This window comes from Myotis myotis, unplaced genomic scaffold (genome assembly GCF_014108235.1).
Source record: "Myotis myotis isolate mMyoMyo1 unplaced genomic scaffold, mMyoMyo1.p scaffold_m19_p_5, whole genome shotgun sequence".
Classification (NCBI taxonomy): domain Eukaryota; kingdom Metazoa; phylum Chordata; class Mammalia; order Chiroptera; family Vespertilionidae; genus Myotis; species Myotis myotis.
Window position 1 is genome coordinate 90041773 of NW_023416357.1, and position 20089 is coordinate 90061861.

The window sequence follows — 20089 nt, forward strand, 5'->3', positions numbered from 1 at the left end:
TTGGGAAGTACCACGTGCCCTTTTCCATAAGGACAGATGTGTGGAAAGGAAGGGAGGCAGGGTTAATATTTTTTCTTCTGGTTTATGAGTTTCATTGATTTTTCTAGAAGAAAAGGCTTCTCTCTGACCTTGTTCCAACTAAGCAGGTTTGCCTGGGACAAGGGGTCTGGCAGCTGCTCAGAGAAGGATGACCCTGGCCCCATGCCCCCAGGGAAGTCACGAGGCAGCTAAGCAGGAGGTGGAGGTAGAGACCGCCCCAAGTGTCTGAAATAGTGTCTCACTCACTCCCCCAGCCCCACATCCAACCCCTCCCCACCGAATCCTGTCAATTTAATTCCCAAACCTCTCCAATCTGCCCATTCCTCTCAGCCCCTTGGCCGTAGCTCCCGCCTAAGATGCTATCTTTGCCTGAAATAGAGTAACTTGACCCCGAGCCTCCACTCGATTTCCTCCCAACATCTTCTCATCTGAGCAACAGAATGACCATCTTAAAATATATATTAGATCTCTGTCACCTCCAACTTCTTAAAACCCTGCAGTCACTTCCCATTGCACTTGGGATAAACATCAAAAACCCTTCACACACAGAAGGATGTTCAACAGCAGGTGAATGGATAAAGAAAATGTGGTAGGGACATGCAACAGAATACAATTTAACCTTAACAAAGAAGGAAATCCTGCGACATGCAATTACATGGATGAACCTTGAGGACATGATGCCAAGGGAGATAAGTCAGTCACAGAAAGACACACACCGCTTACATGAGGACTCTACTGTAGAACCAAGGAATGGAACGCTAGTCGCCAGGGTTTGGGGAAGGGAAAATGGGGAATGATCAGTCAACGGGCTCAGGATGAATGCGCTCTAGAGATCTGGAATACACACTGTACCAACAGTCAACAATCTGTATTGTGCACTTAAAAGTGTGTTAAGAGGGTAGATATGTTAAGTGTTCTTACCACAATAAGATAACATTTCTAAAAAAGAATTAAGCCAAGTATTACCACTAATCATTATTTTGAAACTTACTGATTGACCAAATCCTCGTCTGCCTCAACTCATCTGGGAAATAGACACTTACCAATTTATTCCAGCAACAAGATATGCTACATGTACATTATTAATAAATGCTGGAAAGAGTGTTATTGATTTGATAAATTGATAATCAATGTTTTCTGTCTATTAAGATTATTTGACTAAACATACCAAATGTGTGGTACAATTGGACAACTTTAAAAATATATTCTTACTAAAGGCCCAGCGCGAAATCATGCAGCCCAGCCCACCCACGCCTCACCACGCTCGCCTCCCCCGCCTGCCTCACCGCACCCACCCGCCCCCCACCCCCTGGCTGCCAGCCTTGCTGCAATTGTAGCCAGTGGGCCACGGGGGAGGGACTGAGAGGTGCACTTCATGGTGACCAGTCATTTGGTCATTCTGGCATTCTGGTATTACAGCCACTGGCCTTTTATAATATAGATATAGGTTGATTTCAGAGAGGACTGGAGAGGGAGAGAGAGATAGAAACATCAGTGATGAGAGAGAATCATTGTTTGGCTGCCTCCTGCACACCCCCAACTGGGGATCAAGCCCGAAACCCAGGCATGTGCCCTGATTGGGAATTGAACCATGACCGCCTGGTTCATAGGTCAATGCTCAGCCACTGAGCCATCTGGCTGGGCCAATGACAATTTTAACATGAAAACGGTAATGTTTTTATGTTATAAAAATCCTCTAGGACCCTTGCTCACTTGCATCATCTTCCACCTCTCCTCCTCTTCCTCAACATGCTGCAGCCACAGTGACTCTTTCTAACTCTTTGGAAAATTCAATTTCTTCCAATTTTGTGGCCTTGAGGGTTTCAACATACACGAGTGGTTCCCCCTTTGTAGCATTCCCACAGGTTCCAAGCTTGTATGTGTCTGCAGTGGTTTGTTTCCTGAGCCTCTCCAGGTGGAGTTGACAAACCACAAGGGGAGAGACCACGCTGCCTTGTTCGCTACTTCACCTCCTGTGCCTAGAGCAGAGGTTCTCAACCTTCCTAATGCCGCGACCCTTTAGTACAGTTCCTCATGTTGTGGTGACCCCCAATTTCATTGTTACAAATTGAACATAATTAAAGTATAGTGATTAATCACAAAACAATATGTAATTATATATGTGTTTTCCGATGGTCTTAGGCAACCCCTGTGAAAGGGTCGTTCGACCCCCAAAGGGGTCGCGACCCACAGGTTGAGAACCGCTGGCCTAGAGTCTGGCTTTATTCTATGCATATGTGTGGAGTTCTTAGGAGGCACCAGATCCCGTGCTAGGTGTTAGGGATACGAGAAGAATAAGCTGTAGTCCCTGACCACAGGACAGCTGGATAAACAGGTCTCTGTTGAAACATATGCAGCCCTAAATGGGAAGACATGGACCTCAATGCTTTCTGGTGCATAGAATGTTTGAGGAAGGAAGGAAGGAAGGAAGGAAGGAAGGAAGGAAGGAAGGAAGGAAGGGAGGGAGGGAGGGAGGGAGGGAGGGAGGGAGGGAGGGAGGGAGGGAGGAAGGGAGGGAGGAAGGAAGGATAGAAAGAGGGAGGGAGGACAGAAGGAATGAAGGAAGGATAGAAGGAGGGATGGGAGGAAGGGAGGAAGAGGTGAGGGAGGAAGGGAGGAATTCTGAAATACATATGGAAACAGTACTACAAATGGGAAAGGAGAAGGGAACAATGGGTTTTGCCTGGGAAAACTGGGATGGCTTTTCAAAGGAGGTGGTGACTGATCTGGACCCTGAAGGGTCCTGAAGGATGACTAAGCATGTTCTAGATGCTCAATTGGGGAGGAACACTGTATCAACAGGCTGCTGTGTGGGGGTGGTCTGTGTGAGACAGGAGGCAAGGAGGGTGGTTAAAAGGCTGTAGCAAGAGTTCAGATGAAAGATGAGCTGGCCTGACCTGGGCAGCAGGTCTGCTTGGTGAGGAGATGGCTTTCAGAGGCATTGCAAATCGACCGGACTTGGGGAGGCTATTCATTAGGACATGTTTGGCTCTGAGTAACAGAATTCTAATCAACAGTAGCCTAAACAATGCAGACATCTCTCATCTCACTAACACAAAGACTGGAGGCAGACACCCCGAGGTTAGTTCAGCAGCTCAATTATGCCATTAAAGATCCAGACCCATCCCAGGATGAATCCAGCCTTTAGTATATTGGCTTTGTATACTCCTGCTTGTTGTCTCATGGTTGCAAGCTGGCTGCCATAGCTCAGGCATCCTGGCTGCTTTCAAAGACAGGAAGGAGAGGGTGTGTCAGGGTGAGCCAGGGCATCAAGAGAGGATCACTTTGCTTCTTTCTCCTTTTATTAGGGAGGAAATATTTTCCAAAGTCTCCTAGTTGATGTCTCCTAGATGCTGATGTCTCATTGGCCAGGATAGTGCCAAATGACCACTCATAGCTGCGAGGTGAGCTGGGCCACGAGATGTTCAGCAAAGGGGACCAGGGATGCCTGAATGGCTCAGACCAGTCATGATTCATACCCTGGAGCTTGGATACTGTCCATCTCCCCAGAAAAATCAAGATTCTGTTAGCAGGTGGACCAGCGGCTAACAGTGCCTGCCATAGGGTGGGAGGCGGGCTTTAGATTTAATTCAAGCCGTCTCGCCCCTGGATGTGAAAAATGGCAGCCACCTCTTGGCTTCGGTGCTGCGGAAACTGCCGCTACTTCCAGCTGGGCCCGCTGTTCTTTGCTCATACATTCCCAAGAAGATGATTATGCAGAACAGCGAGAGCTTTCTTGTTTGCTGGAATAGTCTCGAGAAATAAGACTGCATTAATAATTTGTTTTCTTGGTATGGGCCATTCGGTTGCAAAACGATATTCCAGTCATAGCACGATACTTCCCTTCCTCATTTACATTCACCGTTGGTTTAATTATGCTTTTCAGTCAGAATACTTATTAATGTTATAGGCCTACCTGAAAATTAAATTGGATAAATTCCTTTTGCTTGGTACCTTGGAAAATGTGTCTTTCTGAACTGCTGCTGGAGCCCACCGCAGCCTGTGCAGTTCGGTTCCTCTTTAAGTTCATTTGCAAGTAACTTTAAAGGGTATAGCCCTCATTTCTGAGTGGGAGAAATGCCCCAAAATGCAACCCAATTCAAAACAAAGTGGGAGGACAATAGAGAAAAGTGGTCAAATATTTTATTTTCTCATGAGAGGGTGGGGCAAGGAGCCATTGAATGAGGTATAACATTTCCCTTCCAACTCCAGGAATCTGCCACAGAGTGCAGAGAGGACACGGAACAGTGGCCTTCCACTGACCGGCGAAGGGGGAAAACATGCGGGCAGCAGCTGGCGCCTTTGTCCATTAAACATTTACCAACCTTTGCCCTGTCTTAGGCACCGTAGTGCTAGGAATACAGTAACAATGTGTTAGCGGCTCTCAAGCAACTCACATCTTGCCGGGCTGGACAATGAGAATCAAGCATGCTCGGTGTATGGTAATGGACAGAACACGGTGAGAGGCCAAAGCTGGGCAGCAGACCCCTGGATGGAAGCAAACACGATATGAGCTGGAACCCCACTGCCCAGCCCAGTGCCTGGCCTAGAGAGGCTCAATAATTAGTTGTTGGGTGAACTGCATTGAACTTAATCAGACTTGGTGCCATGTATTGAGATAATATTATCTGCTATAAAAAGGAAACCCCCAAATCTCAATAGCTCAATAGCTGTCACATGAAGTTTGTGTCTCTCTGTGTAGGGGTGTGTGTGTATGTGTGTGTGCGTGCGCGCGCGTGCGTGCCCATGTGCTACCTCCAGCTTATCAACTGCAGACCTTGGGACTTCTCAGCCTCCATAATTACATGAGCTAATTCCTTATAATAAATTTATTTACATATATTTTGACATTTGTTTGTCCTGTTTCTCTGGAAAACTCTAACACAATAAGCAACATATATAAAATGGATGAAAGAACTGACTTCGGTTAGTGACTAATCATAAAATGCCAAAGTTATACTGATCACACATACAAATGCCGTATGTGGGAGAGGAAGACAGGAGCAAGTCACAGACACCTTCCTGTATGACCAACGCAGAAGGAGGTCACTGGCCCAGACCTTGATTCTTGCCCAAGTCCTGGAAGCCCCTGAGAAGGTGTCCAACTTACAAAGTGCGAGTTACGCAGGATGAGTAAGTTCTGGGACCGAATGCACAGCAGGCTGGCTGCAGTTACCCGTGCTGCACTGCGTACTGATATTTGCTAAAGGAGTAGATCTGAGTTGTTCTCACTTAAAAAAACGTAGCCATGTGAGTGGATGGATATGTTCATTAGCTTGATTGCAGTAACCATTTCACAATGTATGTTTTATATGAAATCATCACCTTAAATGTATACAATTTCACTTGTCAATTAGACCTCAAAAAAGCTGAAAAAAGGAATATTTGCTAAAGAACAAACAAACAAAGGCGTCAGCAGCCCAAGGTTCGAATACTGGCTGTGCTTTCAGTCACAGAGTGACCTGTTGGGGCACAGAGTGCAGCCAGACCAGTGCACAATTAGGGGTTGAATTACTCGGTTCGCCCCAATGCCCCTGAGAATCTACGACTTGAGGCATTTATGAATTGTCACAGCATCTGCTGGAAGCTGTGTGGCAGGTCCTGGCTATAGGAAACAGGAATCAAATGAATTCCTCTCTGTGGTGGCACTTGAGAGATGGCGAATTCTGCCTGAGTCCAGCCAGCTCCACCACCAGGTAGCATTGACTTTGGGCAATTTGTAGAGCCTCCTTGGCCCCAGTTCTTTCAGCTATAACATAATAACGGCAGTGGTAAGATAATAATAGCACCCACCTCAGAGCGTGAGTTATAAAAATTAAATGAGAATAAGGACATACAACAGTGCCTGGCACATAGTGAGGGCTCAATGAATGTTAGCTATTATTATTATTAGAGGTTGTCTTGTTATTAATGGTTGTCTCTTTGCTTTTAAGTATGTTTTTTTTCTGTTTTCCCCTATTATTTTATACATTCCCTAAATGGGGGCAGTGTCATGCATGCTGGTGATGGGGGGGGGGGGGATACATATAAAAATAGGTTTCTAAATACTTTGGAAATAGTAGGCATAGAATTAAAAATACAAGGGCACTATTTTGTAACATTTTCAAAATGTCAAAATTATGCTGATGGAGAACAAACCAGTGGTTACAGGAGGTTGGGGTTGGGGGAGGGGAGACTATAAGTGGCATCAGGGAATTTCTCTGTGGTGGTGGAACAGGTCTGTGCCCTGGTTGTGGTCGTAATGAATCTATTCATTTGATGACATTTCATAGGTCTACCTACACACACACACACACACACACACACACACACACACACAAACACACACACAGGGGCACACACACAGGAGCACATGCACAAAACCCAAATAGGTCTATAGTTCAGTTTACAATAAATATTGTAGCGGAGTCACTTTCCTGGCTCTGATGGAGTACTGCTGTCATGTATGATGTCACCACTGAGGGAAGCCGGGGATGGTACCCAGGAACTTTCCTTACTACTTTCACAACTTCTTGTGAGTCAAAAATTATTTCAAAATTAAAAGGTTTTAAAAAATTACAACAGCAGTAAGACAATAAAAAATATCCATTTAATAGTAACCAGTGGCTACAAAATATCACAGAAAGTAAATTCTTGATTTCTCTGGTAGATTTGACCACAGAATCAGATTAGGTTGGGCCGCAATGGAAGGAAAACCAAGTACTTAGGTTATCATCAAAGAGCAACTGACTTTGCAAGCACCAACTGTGCCCGGCATTGCCATGACAGGGCAGCAGTCCAGGGCTGAGTGTGAGCAGCTCTGCGGGCCCCCGGGGCAGAGCGCTGGGTCCTGCAGGGGTTGGGGGACAGATCTGGGGGGCCAGGAGAGGAAGCAGAGCGGAGAGGAGGCTGGTGTGTTGTCTGTAAGCTGCAGTGCGGGTTCTACAGATGTGGGGTGCACCAGGACTCTACCACTAATCCCATCACCAGGCTGTGAGTGCCAAGCATGCTGCTGACTCCTCACTTTACGCACCTGTGTCTTTGAGGGACAGATTTCAGGCTGGGATGCAAAGGGGTGGACGTGCTCACCCTTCTTTACGTTGTATTTGACAGTTGAGATTAGGAGAATGAGAAGGATGACAGCAGCAATCACAGAAATATGCATGTGTTGCCTGAGTTGTTCTAAACACATTATACATTCTTACGCATTCAGTCCTCACCACCAACCCTGTGAGGGAGGAACTATTATCCCTATTTTAAAAGTGAGGCAACTGAGGTACAGAGAGGTGGCGTGAATTGCCAGAGATCACAGCTTATAGTCCAGACTGTTGAGTTTGCTCTCATTGTGATCAAACCTTTCTTTCCTCGATGTTTATAAGTGCTGGTGCTGAGGAGGAACAAAAGCGGGGCACGATTAGAAACCCTGTTTAGAAACCTTGATGATTGTCTCTTTGCTTTTCAGCCTTTAATTTTTTTGTCTTGCTTCCCCCAACTATTTTGTACATTCCTTAAAGGGTGTCATGGTATGTTATGGAGAGGAAAATAAAGGAAAAGATAATGTAATAATGATAATATAATATAATATACACTGAGTGGCCAGATTATTATGACCACCCCACCAGTACTTCATTGACACTTCCAAAAATACTGAACATTGAAAACTTCCTGAGCAAATATTCTCAAGGTTTTATTATTATTATTATTTGCATAACTAATTTGCTTCATTGTACTGATGGGCTGGTCATAATAATCTGGCCGGTCATAATAATCTGGCCACTCAGTATCATATCATATCATATCATATCATATCATATCATATCATATCATATCATACAATATATAATAGGATATGATATGCTATAATATAACCATATTATATTATATTAACATACTCTAATTACATTATAATACAAAATAAGTTTAAGTATACTTTGTAAATAAATAGACATAACTGAGAAAGCAGACACAAACTAGAATCAAAAGTACAAGGCCACGACCCTGCCCGGTGTGTTTAATGGTTAGAGCGCCAGCCCACACACTGAAGGGTCTGGCATTTGATTTCCGGTCAAGGGCAGGTATCTGGGTTGTAGGTTTGATCCCCAGCCTGGTCCAGGTGCATGTGGAAGGCAACCAATCGCTGTGTCTCTCTCACATTGATGTTTCTCTCTCCCTCTCTCTCTCGCTCTCTCCCTTCTCCCCCCCCCCCGCTTCCACTCTATCTAAAATCAATGAAAAAATATTCTTAGGTAAGGATTAACCAAAATAAAAGTACAAGGGCACCATTTATACACTATTCTCAAAATGTCTAGATTACAGTGAGAGAGAACAAATCATTGGTTGCCAAGGGTTAGGGCTGGGGGGAAGGCGTGTTAGTTCATAGTATACGCCCTCTCCTGGGTAAGAAGGGACATTCACCACTTTCTCTTTGTCACCTAGGGCACCTAAACAATGTTGGATGCCTAGGCCACATTTTATGAAAACTGGTTTGAAAAAACAAGCAAACAATGGAAAACAAAAGCAAATTTAAATCCACCAACAAAAAGTGTTATGAAAACACCAGTGCTGACTTTCCAAAAAGAGCAACCCAACCGCTTCGCAGAAGTTCATAAAAATTCCACTGTGTACCAGGACTGCGAGGATTTTCAATTATAAATGAGACGTTAAAAGGTAGCCGGAGCCCCTGAAGCGCACAGGCCCCGCGCAGCACTGTCGCGGCAGAGGGAGAGCGGTCTCCCTGTATTGACGGCCTACTTATAATTGAAGAGTTTGAGGATGCAAATGAAAATGAGGCAACGCCAACAGGAATGCCCAGAAGACATAAGTGAGAATTTCGGCAATTAAGAATGTTGTCTCAAAGGAAATTAGACTGGTCCATTAATTACAATGCCTTAAAGGGGAAGAGGTTCCAACCAAATGCAATAAATTAAAGTATCAAAAAGAAAATTAGTGGAAAGGGAAGATTAGAAGGGCCAACGAGAAGCTCATCTCAGAGGTGGTGATGGAGATAAGAGAAGGGAGAAAAAAATACTGAATGTGAATACGATGTCTCAGTCCTCTGTCTCCCTCCCTCCCTCCCTCCCTTCCTTCCTTCCTTCCTTCCTTCCTTCCTTCCTTCCTTCCTTCCTTCCTTCCTTCCTTCCTTCCTCCCTTCCTTCCTTCCTTCCCCCTCCCTCCCTTCCTTCCTTCCTTTCTCCCTCCCCTCCACACCATCTCCTTTCCTTCCCTTTCTACTACCTGACCTTCCCTTTCTTCCTTCCTACTGTCCTTCTTTCCTTCTTACTCTCCTTCCTTGCTCCCTTTGCTCTCTCTCCCACCTCCCTCCTTCCTCCCCATGTATCCCCACTGTGCTAATTCCTAAGGGCAGTGACACACTGGGACCAACATTCCCCCCTCTGCCCTGGGTCACCCTCACGAGCCAGCTGCTACCTGGCCCCATCTCCCCCACTTTGCCCTTTAATTCAGCTGCCAGGCCCATCAAGGTGAGTGAGCAAGAAACTGGGGTGACCGAGGTGACGATGTTGCTGACCCAATGACACTTCAATGTCCCTTGCGTTAAGTTCGCAAAAGTTGTTCGTATTTCCTTGTCACCCCAACTTGGTAGGGAAGAGCTTGAGCTTTGGTTTCTGATACTGAGTGACGTGGATGTCTCTGAGACTGCCCCAGCCCCCTCCGCTCAGTGAATTCCTGCTCTAACTCCACAGCTCACCCATCGCGTTGGCTCACCTCTCCGCTCTCCAGAATCTGCCTTTGTCCAGGGCAGGAATTAGGAGTCAATCACCTCCCCTATCCCTGCCTAGGACCCCATAAAACACCCTCAAATCTCCCTGTAATAGGGACAGCTGCTTTCTGTAATGAACTGTCCCAACTTCAACTGTTCATGCTTTTTGCTATAAATGCATCGCCTGCATGGCGATTTACTGAATATGGCTCTAAAAAATGCATCGTTTTTCATTTAAACACTTTGGCTTCATCTGGAACAAAAATATCTGAAACCAGGGCTTTGCTATGCTGGTTGTGTGTATTTTTTTAATAAATAGGAACATAAATGCATGATAACACATGTTAAATGTGCATCCAGGTGCTACCTGCCTGTCTTTGGTGCCAGCCTTCCTGCTGGGGCGAGAAAGCGTGGGCTTTGGACTAATAACGATCTGACTTGGCTTTACCACCTGCTGCGGAACTTTGGGCAATTGTTTGCATTATCCCCACAGTCTCAGTTTTTCCATCTGCACATTGGCTGTAATTATATCTGTCTTTCTAGGGGTCGCCTTGAGGACCTACGACATGCATTAGGATACATGTTTATTTTCTGGATTGATGCTTCTATGCCCCTACCCAACGAATTCAGTTACTTGAGATGCTTGGGTAAACTTTAACACAATGTTTGTTGTACATATTGATCAGATGTCTATCCCCATACAACAGGCTCACTGAATAAAGTGAGGGTATGAGAAAGGTGAAGGCATCTGACTCTTACTTAGAACATAAGCTCTTTGATGAATGGGCAATATTTCATAATTCTTCACATCACAGGGATGCTTGCCTGGTGCCAAGCATATGGCAGTGTTCCATCAATGCCTGCTGACCTGTTGATGGATTTCGCATCCAAGCATTGCCAAGGTGGGCTCTGCTGGAGGTGTGGGAGTGAGGCAGCTCACGGGTCCCACAGAGCAGCCCTGGCCTTATGACGGGGCAGAAGCAGATCCCCAGGTCTCTCTGGGGCTTGCCAACTCTGGTGTCATTTCCCATCTGCTTCCATTTTTCCTGCGAGAGTAGCTTTATTGATCTCATTAATTCTCTTTTCCATCTTTGGCATGGGAAGGTGATATTACCCATGCTTTAATGCCTCCTGTGTTCTGCAAATTACAGGATTATTATGGATGGAATGGCAAGAAACACTCTTTTCACCAAATCATGGCTAAAGCCACTAACTGTCCTTCATTTAAATGGCAGGACATACTCTGAGCAGGGGTTCCGTTCACCCAGGCCTGAGGGCTGCAAACACAGTGCAGAATTTTCTCTCAGCTGAGATACTTCCATGTGAAGCCAAGCCACTATTCTTTCATGTGAGCATTTACATGTGATTATTTTCTCTTCTTTTGATTGAAAATCAGTCTGAGGAGGTCTTAAAGGGACCCTGAAGCTCAAAATTTCAAGGTCAATATGTACTTTATAAAAAAAGGAGCTCTAATGTAAAGGCAAAACAAAGTCTCGTATGCAAGTTCTTTTAGTTCGATAACTAATTAAAATCACGACCATCACCAACAGAAAACTTTCCCCTGACCTCATTTGCTACTTAGAACTCTTTGCAAGAGGAGAAATAAAGAGGAAATAAGAGGTTTCTCTGTATTTGATGAGTCCCCCAGAGCAGAGGCTCCATCAATTATATGGGTCTCCCAGAGCTTAGTAGGGTATCTAGAACCAAGTGGTCAATACTAAACAACTAAGAAATGTTTACTACAGAACAAATGAGTGAATTTGCTTTCTTTAAAAATTTTATGGAAGAACTAGAGGCCCAGTGCACGAATTCATGCATCAATGGGGTCCCTCGGCCTGGCCTGCGGGATTGGGCCAAAACTGGCTCTCCAACATCCCTTGAGGGGTCCCAGATTGCAAGAAGGCACAGGCTAGGCCGAGGGACCCCACTGGTGCACTATCGGGGATGGGGGAGGGACGTGGGAGGGCTCTGGGATGTGTCCGGCTCGTTTTGCTCAGTCCTGATCAGCTGGACCCCAGCAGCAAGCTAACCTACTGGTTGGAGTGTCTGCCCCCTGGTGGTCAGTGCACATCATAGTGACCAGTTGACTGGCTGCCCCCCGGTGGTCAGTGCACATCATAGCGAGTAGTTGAGCAGCCTTAGCATATCATTAGCATATTACACTTTGATTGGTTGAATGGCTGATGGGTCGACACTTAGCTTATTAGGCTTTTATTATATAGGACTAGAGGCCCAGTGCACAAAAATTGTGCACTCGGTGGGGAGGGAAGGGTCCCTCAGCCCGGCCTGTGCCCTCTCGCAGTCTGGGACCCCTCAGGAGATAACGCCCTGCTGGCTTAGGCCTGCTCCCGGGTGGCAGAGGGCAGGCCCAATCCCTAGGTGCAGCCCCTGGTTGGGCTCAGAGCAGGGCTGATTGGAGAGTTGGGGCGCCGCCCCCTGTCATGCACAGAGCAGGGCGGATCGGGAGGTTGCGATGCCACCCTCAGTCACGCTCAGGGTAGGGCTGATTGGGGGGTTGGGGCACCGCCCCCATCACACTCAAGGCAGGGTCGATGGGGAGGTTGCGGCACCACCCCCTGTCACGCACAGAGCAGGGCCAATCAGGGGGTTGGGGCACTGCCCCCTGTCACTCACAGAGCAGGGCCCATCAGGGGGGTTGGGGCTCCATACCCTGTCACGCACAGAGCAGGGCCGATCAGGGGGTTGAGGAGCTCGCCCCTGTCACTCACAGAGTAGGGCCGATAGGGGAGTTGGTGCACCGTCCCCTGTCACACACAGAGCAGGGCGGATCAGGGGGTTGAGGCGCCGCACCCTGTCACACTCAGGGCAGGGCCGATGGGGAGGTTATGGCTCTACCCTGTCACACACAGAGCAGGGCTTGTGGGGGGCGGTTGGGGCATTGCCCTCTATCACCCACAGAGCAGGGTCGATCAGGGGGTTGGGGCGCTGCCACTGTCACACTCAGGGCAGGGCCGATGGGGAGGTTATGGCTCTACCCCGTCACACACAGAGCAGGGCCCGTGGGGGGGGGGGGGGTTGGGGCGCCGCACCCTGTCACAAACAGAGCAGGGCCGATCAGGGGGTTGGGGCGCCGCACCCTGTCACACACAGAGCAGGGCTGATCAGGGGGTTGGGGCACTGCAGCCTGTCACACACAGAGCCGCAGGGCGATCAGGGGGTTGGGGAGCTCCCCTCTATCAGGCACAGAGCAGGGCTGATCAGGGGGTTGGGGCACCTTCCCCTGTCATGAACAGAGCAGGGCAGATAGGGAGGTTGTGGCTCCGCCCCCTGTCACACACAGAGCCGCAGGGTGATCAGGGGGTTTGGCCGCTGCCCCCGTCACGCTGATCCCGGTGCTGGGAGGCCTCGCGGCTCTGCTGATCCCGGTGCTGGGAGGCATATTACCCTTTTACTATATAGGATAGAGGCCTGGTGCACGGGTGGGGGCCGGCTGGTTTGCCCTGAAGGGTGTCCTGGATCAGGGTGGGGGTCCCCACTGGCATGCCTGGCCAGCCTGGATGAGGGGATGATAGCTGTTTGCAGCTGGTCACACCCCATTCAGGGTGGGGATCCCCATTGGGGTGCCTGGCCAGTCTGGGTGAGGGGCTGAGGGCTGTTTTCAGGCTGGCGGGTGACTGAAGTTCCCAACCACTCCTTTTTTCTTTATTCTTTTTTTTATTCTGGGCCAGCTTTAGCTCTGAGGCTTGGCTCCAGCTCTTAGGCCTCCGCTTCTGAAAGCAGGTATCTGGTTTGTTTGGGTTCTATAATCGAAACACTGTTTCAACTCCAGCTCTGAGATCCCGGCTGGCTGAAAGCAAGTTTCTGGGGTTTTGTTTAGCTTCTATATTTGTAACAGTGTTTCAAACTGCAAGCTCAGAGGCCGGCAGCGGCAGGCGGGTAATATTGGAGTCCTCCGTCACTGAAGCAAGTAAGCCTCATGTTAGCTTCAAGCTGCCTGGCTGCCGGCCGCCATCTTGGCTGGCAGTTAATTTGCATATCGCCCTGATTAGCCAATGGGAAGGGTAGCAGACGTATAGCTAATTACCATGTTTCTCTTTTATTAGATAGGATAATAACATATACACTCAAAAGGGCATACATCCTAAATGTACAATTAGATTAATTTTTAAAAACTTGAATTCACCCACATAAGCAGGACCCAGATCAAGAAACAGAAAAATACTGTGACCCCAGAAGTATCTCCCCCTCATTTCTCTCTTGGGTTGGTACTTCCCCTCCTCCAAATGTAACCAGCCTCCTGATGTCTAACAGCAATAATAATATTGCTAATGTTGAATTTATATAAATTGGACTACACAGTGTGTCTTCTGTGACTACCCTTTTCATTCAAGATTATGGTTCTGAAGTTCATTCATATTCATACATGTAGTTGCAACTTGTTAATTTTCATTGTTGTGTAGTATTCTGTCATGGGTGCTTTGTACTGAAAGTTGGTGGTCCCCAACCCCACTACATATGTTGAAGCCCCAAGATGGTATTTGGAAGTGGGGCCTTTGGGAGGTAATTAGAATTCGATTAGGTAATGAGGATGGGGCCTTCATGCTGGGATTAACGCCTTATAAAAAGTGAGAGACCAGAGATAATCTCTCTCCTCATGCATTCATAAGGGAAGGCCATGCAAAGACATAAGGAGAAGGCAGCTATCTGCAAACCAGGGACTCTCACCAGACACTGAATCTACCCATACCTTGACCTTGGACTCCCTTGCCTCCAGAATTGGGAGAAATAGATGTTAATTGTTTAAGCCACACAGTTTTTGGTATTTTGTGAGAGCAGCCCAAACTGACTGAGGCCATGGGAATAAATATACTACAATTGACTTATCCATTCTACTGGCGTTTGGAACTATCATGAAAAGTATGGCTTCAGATCATGTAAAATGTATGCTTTTCTCTTGAGTTATATCCCTGGGAATGGAAATGCTGGGTCACAAGGCATGTGTATTTTCAGCCTTGGTACAAATTGCCAAACATTTTTTCAGAACGTACCAATCAACACTTCCAGCAATAATTCCAGTTGCTCCATATTCTTGTCACTACTTAATGCTGTCAGCCTTTTTAATTTTAGCCATTCTAGTAGGTGTGTAGTGGGATATATGTGTGTGTTTCTTTTTATTCTGAGATAACTGAAGCTTCACATTGCAAGAAAGAATACAAAGAGATCCCATATATGCTTCACTTAGTTTCCTTCAATGATAACATCTTGCATGACTATAGTACAATATCACAATGAAGAAATTGATATAATCCATCAATCTTTGTCAGATTTCACTAGTTTTACATGTACTTAATTGTGTGTGTGGCTTAGTGTTATGTAACGTTAGCACATATTGTAGACTCGATGACCACCACAGCGAGGACAGAGAACACAGGACACAGAGTCTATCTCAAGTATACCTCCTTCTACCTTTTATGTCTACTGCTAATCCCTTCCCTTCCCCACACCCTCTTCCCTGCAACCACTAACTGGTCTCTGTCTCTGTAATTTTAAGATTTTAAGAATTTTATATTGGGGTGAGCAGGCTAGAAGAGGTCAATGGGGGGGAAAGGGGAACATATACAATACTTTCAACAATAAAGATTTTTTTTAAAAAAGAATGTTATGTACATGGAATCATACAGTATGCAACATTTTGAAATTTTTTCCAATTTAGCATAATTCTCTTAAGAGTCATCCAAGTGGTTGCATGTATCAGAATCATCTCTTTTAATTGGTGAGTAGCATTCCATGAATGAGCTTTTTAAAAGGGAACAAGCACCCATCCCCAAACAATCATTGGTAGTGGTTTGATTGCTTCCATACTCAAGGGATGATAAAATAGATTTTCATGTGTGTTTTTTTCATTTGCTCATTAATTCAACCAATAATTACTAAGTACCAACTGCAGGGCAAGCACAGTGCTACATCCTGGACATAAAATAGACATAATAGAGCTCTCTCCCTTGTAGGGATTTTTCTAGAGTCTATGTAGGGAGATAGACATAAATTTAATAAAACCATACAGCCTTACAGAGGCCACGACAGTTATATACACATTTCAGTTAGGAATAAAGAAGAAATCGCTGACTTCATGAGGACGGGGATGGAAGATGAGTGCAGGAGATTCTTTGTAGGGACATGACACATAAGTCAAGTCTAGGAGGATACATGGTGTGCCTGATGGCTGTGACTGAGAGAGGAAGCAGGAACAAAAGACTTTCAGAGCAGAAAAAACAGCTTGGGTATGAAATGGAGGTGAACAGTCCAGACACAGTGTAGAACTCAGCACATCATGGCTAGCTAAGTGAAAAGTGGTGGGCTGCTGAAGAGATGGAGAGCCAGGATCATCACTATCTTTCAGGAAGACACATTTTTATCGCAGAAGCAGTCACAAGCTTCTGCCCAGACGCCATCAGCAGTCTTGCGGACTCCAGCCACACTGACTCTGCATTGGACATGGCCAAGGACAATCGCTCAAGTTACACCTCCCTCTACACCTCTGTGTCAGGAGTATTTACCTCTCAGCTGTGCCCAACAGTATGGAACACACATGCCCATCTGTCCATCCGCCTACTTTGATGTTAAACAGTAAAAGCTTCTTTATTGCCCCTTGGCCTGAAACAGAAATGAGGGGAGTAATAATAATATGAATATATATGCTGGCCCTGTTATAGGACAGGCACTACTCCATGCCTCCCATATACCTCTTCCTCTCACAAGAGCCCTCTGCTCCAAGGTAGGCACTATCATCACACCCAACTTTTAGAGAAGGAAACAGAGGCACAATGAGGTTAAGTGACTTGCCCAAGGTTACAGAGCTTACAAACAGCAGGTCAATGTTTTAATTGGTCTCTGGAGTGCATGCTCTAGTGGTTGGTAGACTCATGGAGAAGGGGACATGGGAACTCCTCCTAGTACCTGAGAGGCCTCTAGGGCACTGGGCTCAGCCAAGGTGTGAGCAGCCGACCTGGCAGGAGGTGCTGAAGTGACCAGAGATCCAGATGTCAGGTTCCTACTGCCTTCCAAGGCAAGCTCAGTCCTTATTTTATAAGGCTAATAGGGTAAAGTGAGCGTTCCCATTCATTTGTTACACATCTAAACCAACACACTATAACCAAGCATCATGCTATCATGGCAGTTGTCCACCCACAAGTGTTTCCTAATTTAAACATCTAAAGAGAATTCCATTATTTGGTATCTAACAGGGAGGCAAAGCCACACCCAAGGGGCATATTCTCTAGCTACGGCACTCTCCTCCATTTCTGGTATTGGCACATTGATCCCCCTTCTTTTTCCCTCTCCTATTTGTCCTCATCCAGTTACTTCCTGACCTCCTTAGATTCCAGCCCCAACTGTCAATGCCCAGGGACATCTACCTTGATTCCCCCATGTTAGTTCAGAATGCCTTGTTTATATGGTACCTTATATTTTCCCCTCTGAGTTCTTATCACAATTTATAGTCATATATGTATGTGATTATCTACTTAATAAACATCTCCTCCACTAAAATTTAAGAGGAGGAGAACTAAGACTATGTTTATTTTTGCTTAGCATTTTATGTTCATGGTCCAGTACTTGGCACATAATACTCAATAAATGCTTACTGAATGGATGAATGAGCCCATGAGTGAATAAAAAACTGAATGAATGAGTGAATGAATGAATGACTAAAGCTTTATCAAAAAGGAGTTGGTGTCCTGCAGTTCCCTGCAATACCTTTGCCACTGTTGGTTTTACATACAGGCTTCCTGGACACTCAAGGCACAGTCTTTTGGATGAACTCATGAGGTTCCCATGTTTCTGTGAGCCCAGCTAAGCTCAGCCCAGCTTGCTTGGCGAGTCTGTAGTTCAGTTCCTTCATTTGATTTCCATCATCACCCACGGCCAAGTGGGAGTTGTTGATTTTCTTTAATTAAGGCTGGAAGGATGGCTTCCTGAGTGGGTAATATATTTCCAGAGTTCAGCATTTCATCTGCACAGCCCACATTTCACTCAGAAATGGGGCCGAGTCATTAAAAGAATGGCCAGACGGCTTCCTCTTTGGTTGCTTGTTTGCCTACGCTTAATGAATGAATAAATAACATGCCTATTCATTACCAACTTTTGAGTGGAAATAATTGCTGGGTTTGCCTTGTTTGCCTGGAGTAATGTTCTTTGCGTTTGGACTGCCTTTTGCCTGGGTCACTGCAGTATTTTCCAATCAATGGGCCCGAGGCGTCCCCTAGGGGCTGATAGTCACCTCCGGCTCACCTTTGAGAGAAGCAATCATTCTTCCAGTCCTCCAGGGTCTCGTTTAGTGCACTGGGAATGCTCATTTGTGGAAGGAGAGCCTGGGACCCTAAGAAGTAAATGAGACTGGTAGGCCCATTAATTCTCTGAGTGTACCCTGGGGGCACCTGGGGCATTATAATGTAATTACTTCTGAGAAAGTCTAACTTCCTCTGTACTTTGGCAAAAAGCAGTTTACAGACAAGAAAGGACTCCACTGCACTCTGTCTGTGAACACATGCCTACCTTCGGCCACGGGAAGCCTAGAGGGTGGGCATGGTGACGTTTGGTTGATAACAGGGCAACTGACCCTTGTGACTTCCTCCTTCATCTCTCAATCATGAACCATCATTTTCCAAGTGCCTATGCTGGCCATTAATTAAAGATGCCTGGATCCCTCGCTCCTCTCCTCTCCTCTCCTCTCCTCTCCTCTCCTCTCCTCTCCTCTCCTCTCCTCTTCTCTCCCTCTCTCTCTCTCTCTTTCTCTCTCTCTCTCTCTCTCTCTCCCCCTCCTCCCTCCCTCTCTCCCTCCCTCCCTCCCTTCCTGCCTCGCTTCCTTCCCTCGTTTCTATCCTGGGCCTGTGCAATTGCTGCCCACACGGTCTCTCCCAGCCTCTTGCAATACTTCTGCCAGTTTTATTCTCCCCATGGCTGCACAATGGTCTTTCAAAAACACAAATATCATCACAACACTCTGCCGAGAATCCAGAGGCTCTTTGTTGAGTACAGGATTCAGTACAAAGTCCTTTGCATGACCTATAGGCCCTCCATGGGCAATTTGGCCCTTGCCGCCTTCTCCAGCTTCATTTCTGCCTGCCCTCTGTCCCACTAACTGGTCTGCCTGCCACATGCAACTACCTGAAGCTCCCTGAATATATGCTGTGTGTCCTAACTCTAAGCCTCTGCCTAAACATTTTTCTGCACCTCCTCACTGTGACCATCATGCCTTCTTTGAGGTGCTAGATCAGGGAATACCAATGGAAATCCCAGGAGAGGACAGGCAGGTTACCTAACTTTGTGAATAATGTGATAGGGCGTGGTGGGGTGTGGGGCAAACTGGAGAATGCATGCCCTCTCTCAAAGGAGCAGCTACCACTCAGCAACACCTAATTGTTGCCCTGAGGGGATGCGGGCCCAGTGTGTCAGATCCACCAATTTTCAAGAGAAGTTGGAAGTCTGCACTTTTATTTGAGATCTTCCAATTTGTAAATTGTGGTAAATATCTCTCCTTTCAATTTAATTTTTAAAAGATGGAGACCAACCGAAGTGGGTCTGGGCTCTAAGTGCAGTTCACAGCTGCTAACTCTTTACTCCTACCCCAAACCGAGTCTTCCTTGTCTTGGAAAGGTTAGTAGCTCAGCCTCTCCTGGTGAAACCCTAACTCTTTGAGTCTGCATTACAGCTTGTAACTCAACCAACAGCTCCGGGGGGATCAGTCTTTGTGTCTCTGGAAGTTAGCAGAGTACATGGCATACAGTGAACGCCCAGTAAATGTAGATAGGTAAACAAGCAGTTGAATGAACAAAGGATTAAAGACAGATTTTTTTTTTCCCATCTATAAGCTTATAAATCACACCCACTTCAGAAAGACTGAGGGGAGCTGGCAGATATTTTTTTAACAGCCAGGAAAAGAACAGTTTTATAGAGCCAGCCTTCAACCCTGGCCATAAGAGAAGTTGGCATCCACCTGTGAAAAGCAATTTGAGAGAGAACATTCAGTCCCATGGCCTGAAAATATCCACCACTGATTGGATCTGAAATCCCCACCATTAGCACCTTTAATGGGTTGCATCACAGACTATTACCTTGGGAGGCATCCTTGGGGAACTAGCCCTTCCCTGCCAGGTTATGTAAGAAGTATTGTCTGCTACTGAAAGTTAATATAAAAATATCCAGGGCTCCTTTACCACCGCCTCCCCTTTTTCAGACCCTTAGTTCCCCAACCATAAAGAGAGACTTTAGGCCCAGTGATGTCTAAGGTCTCCATCAAAGTCAACATTTGATATGAAATAAAATTAGATCAGGGCAGAAACTCAAACGCTCGTGGGCTGGGTGTGGAATTCGGGGAACTGCAAAGCCCATGCT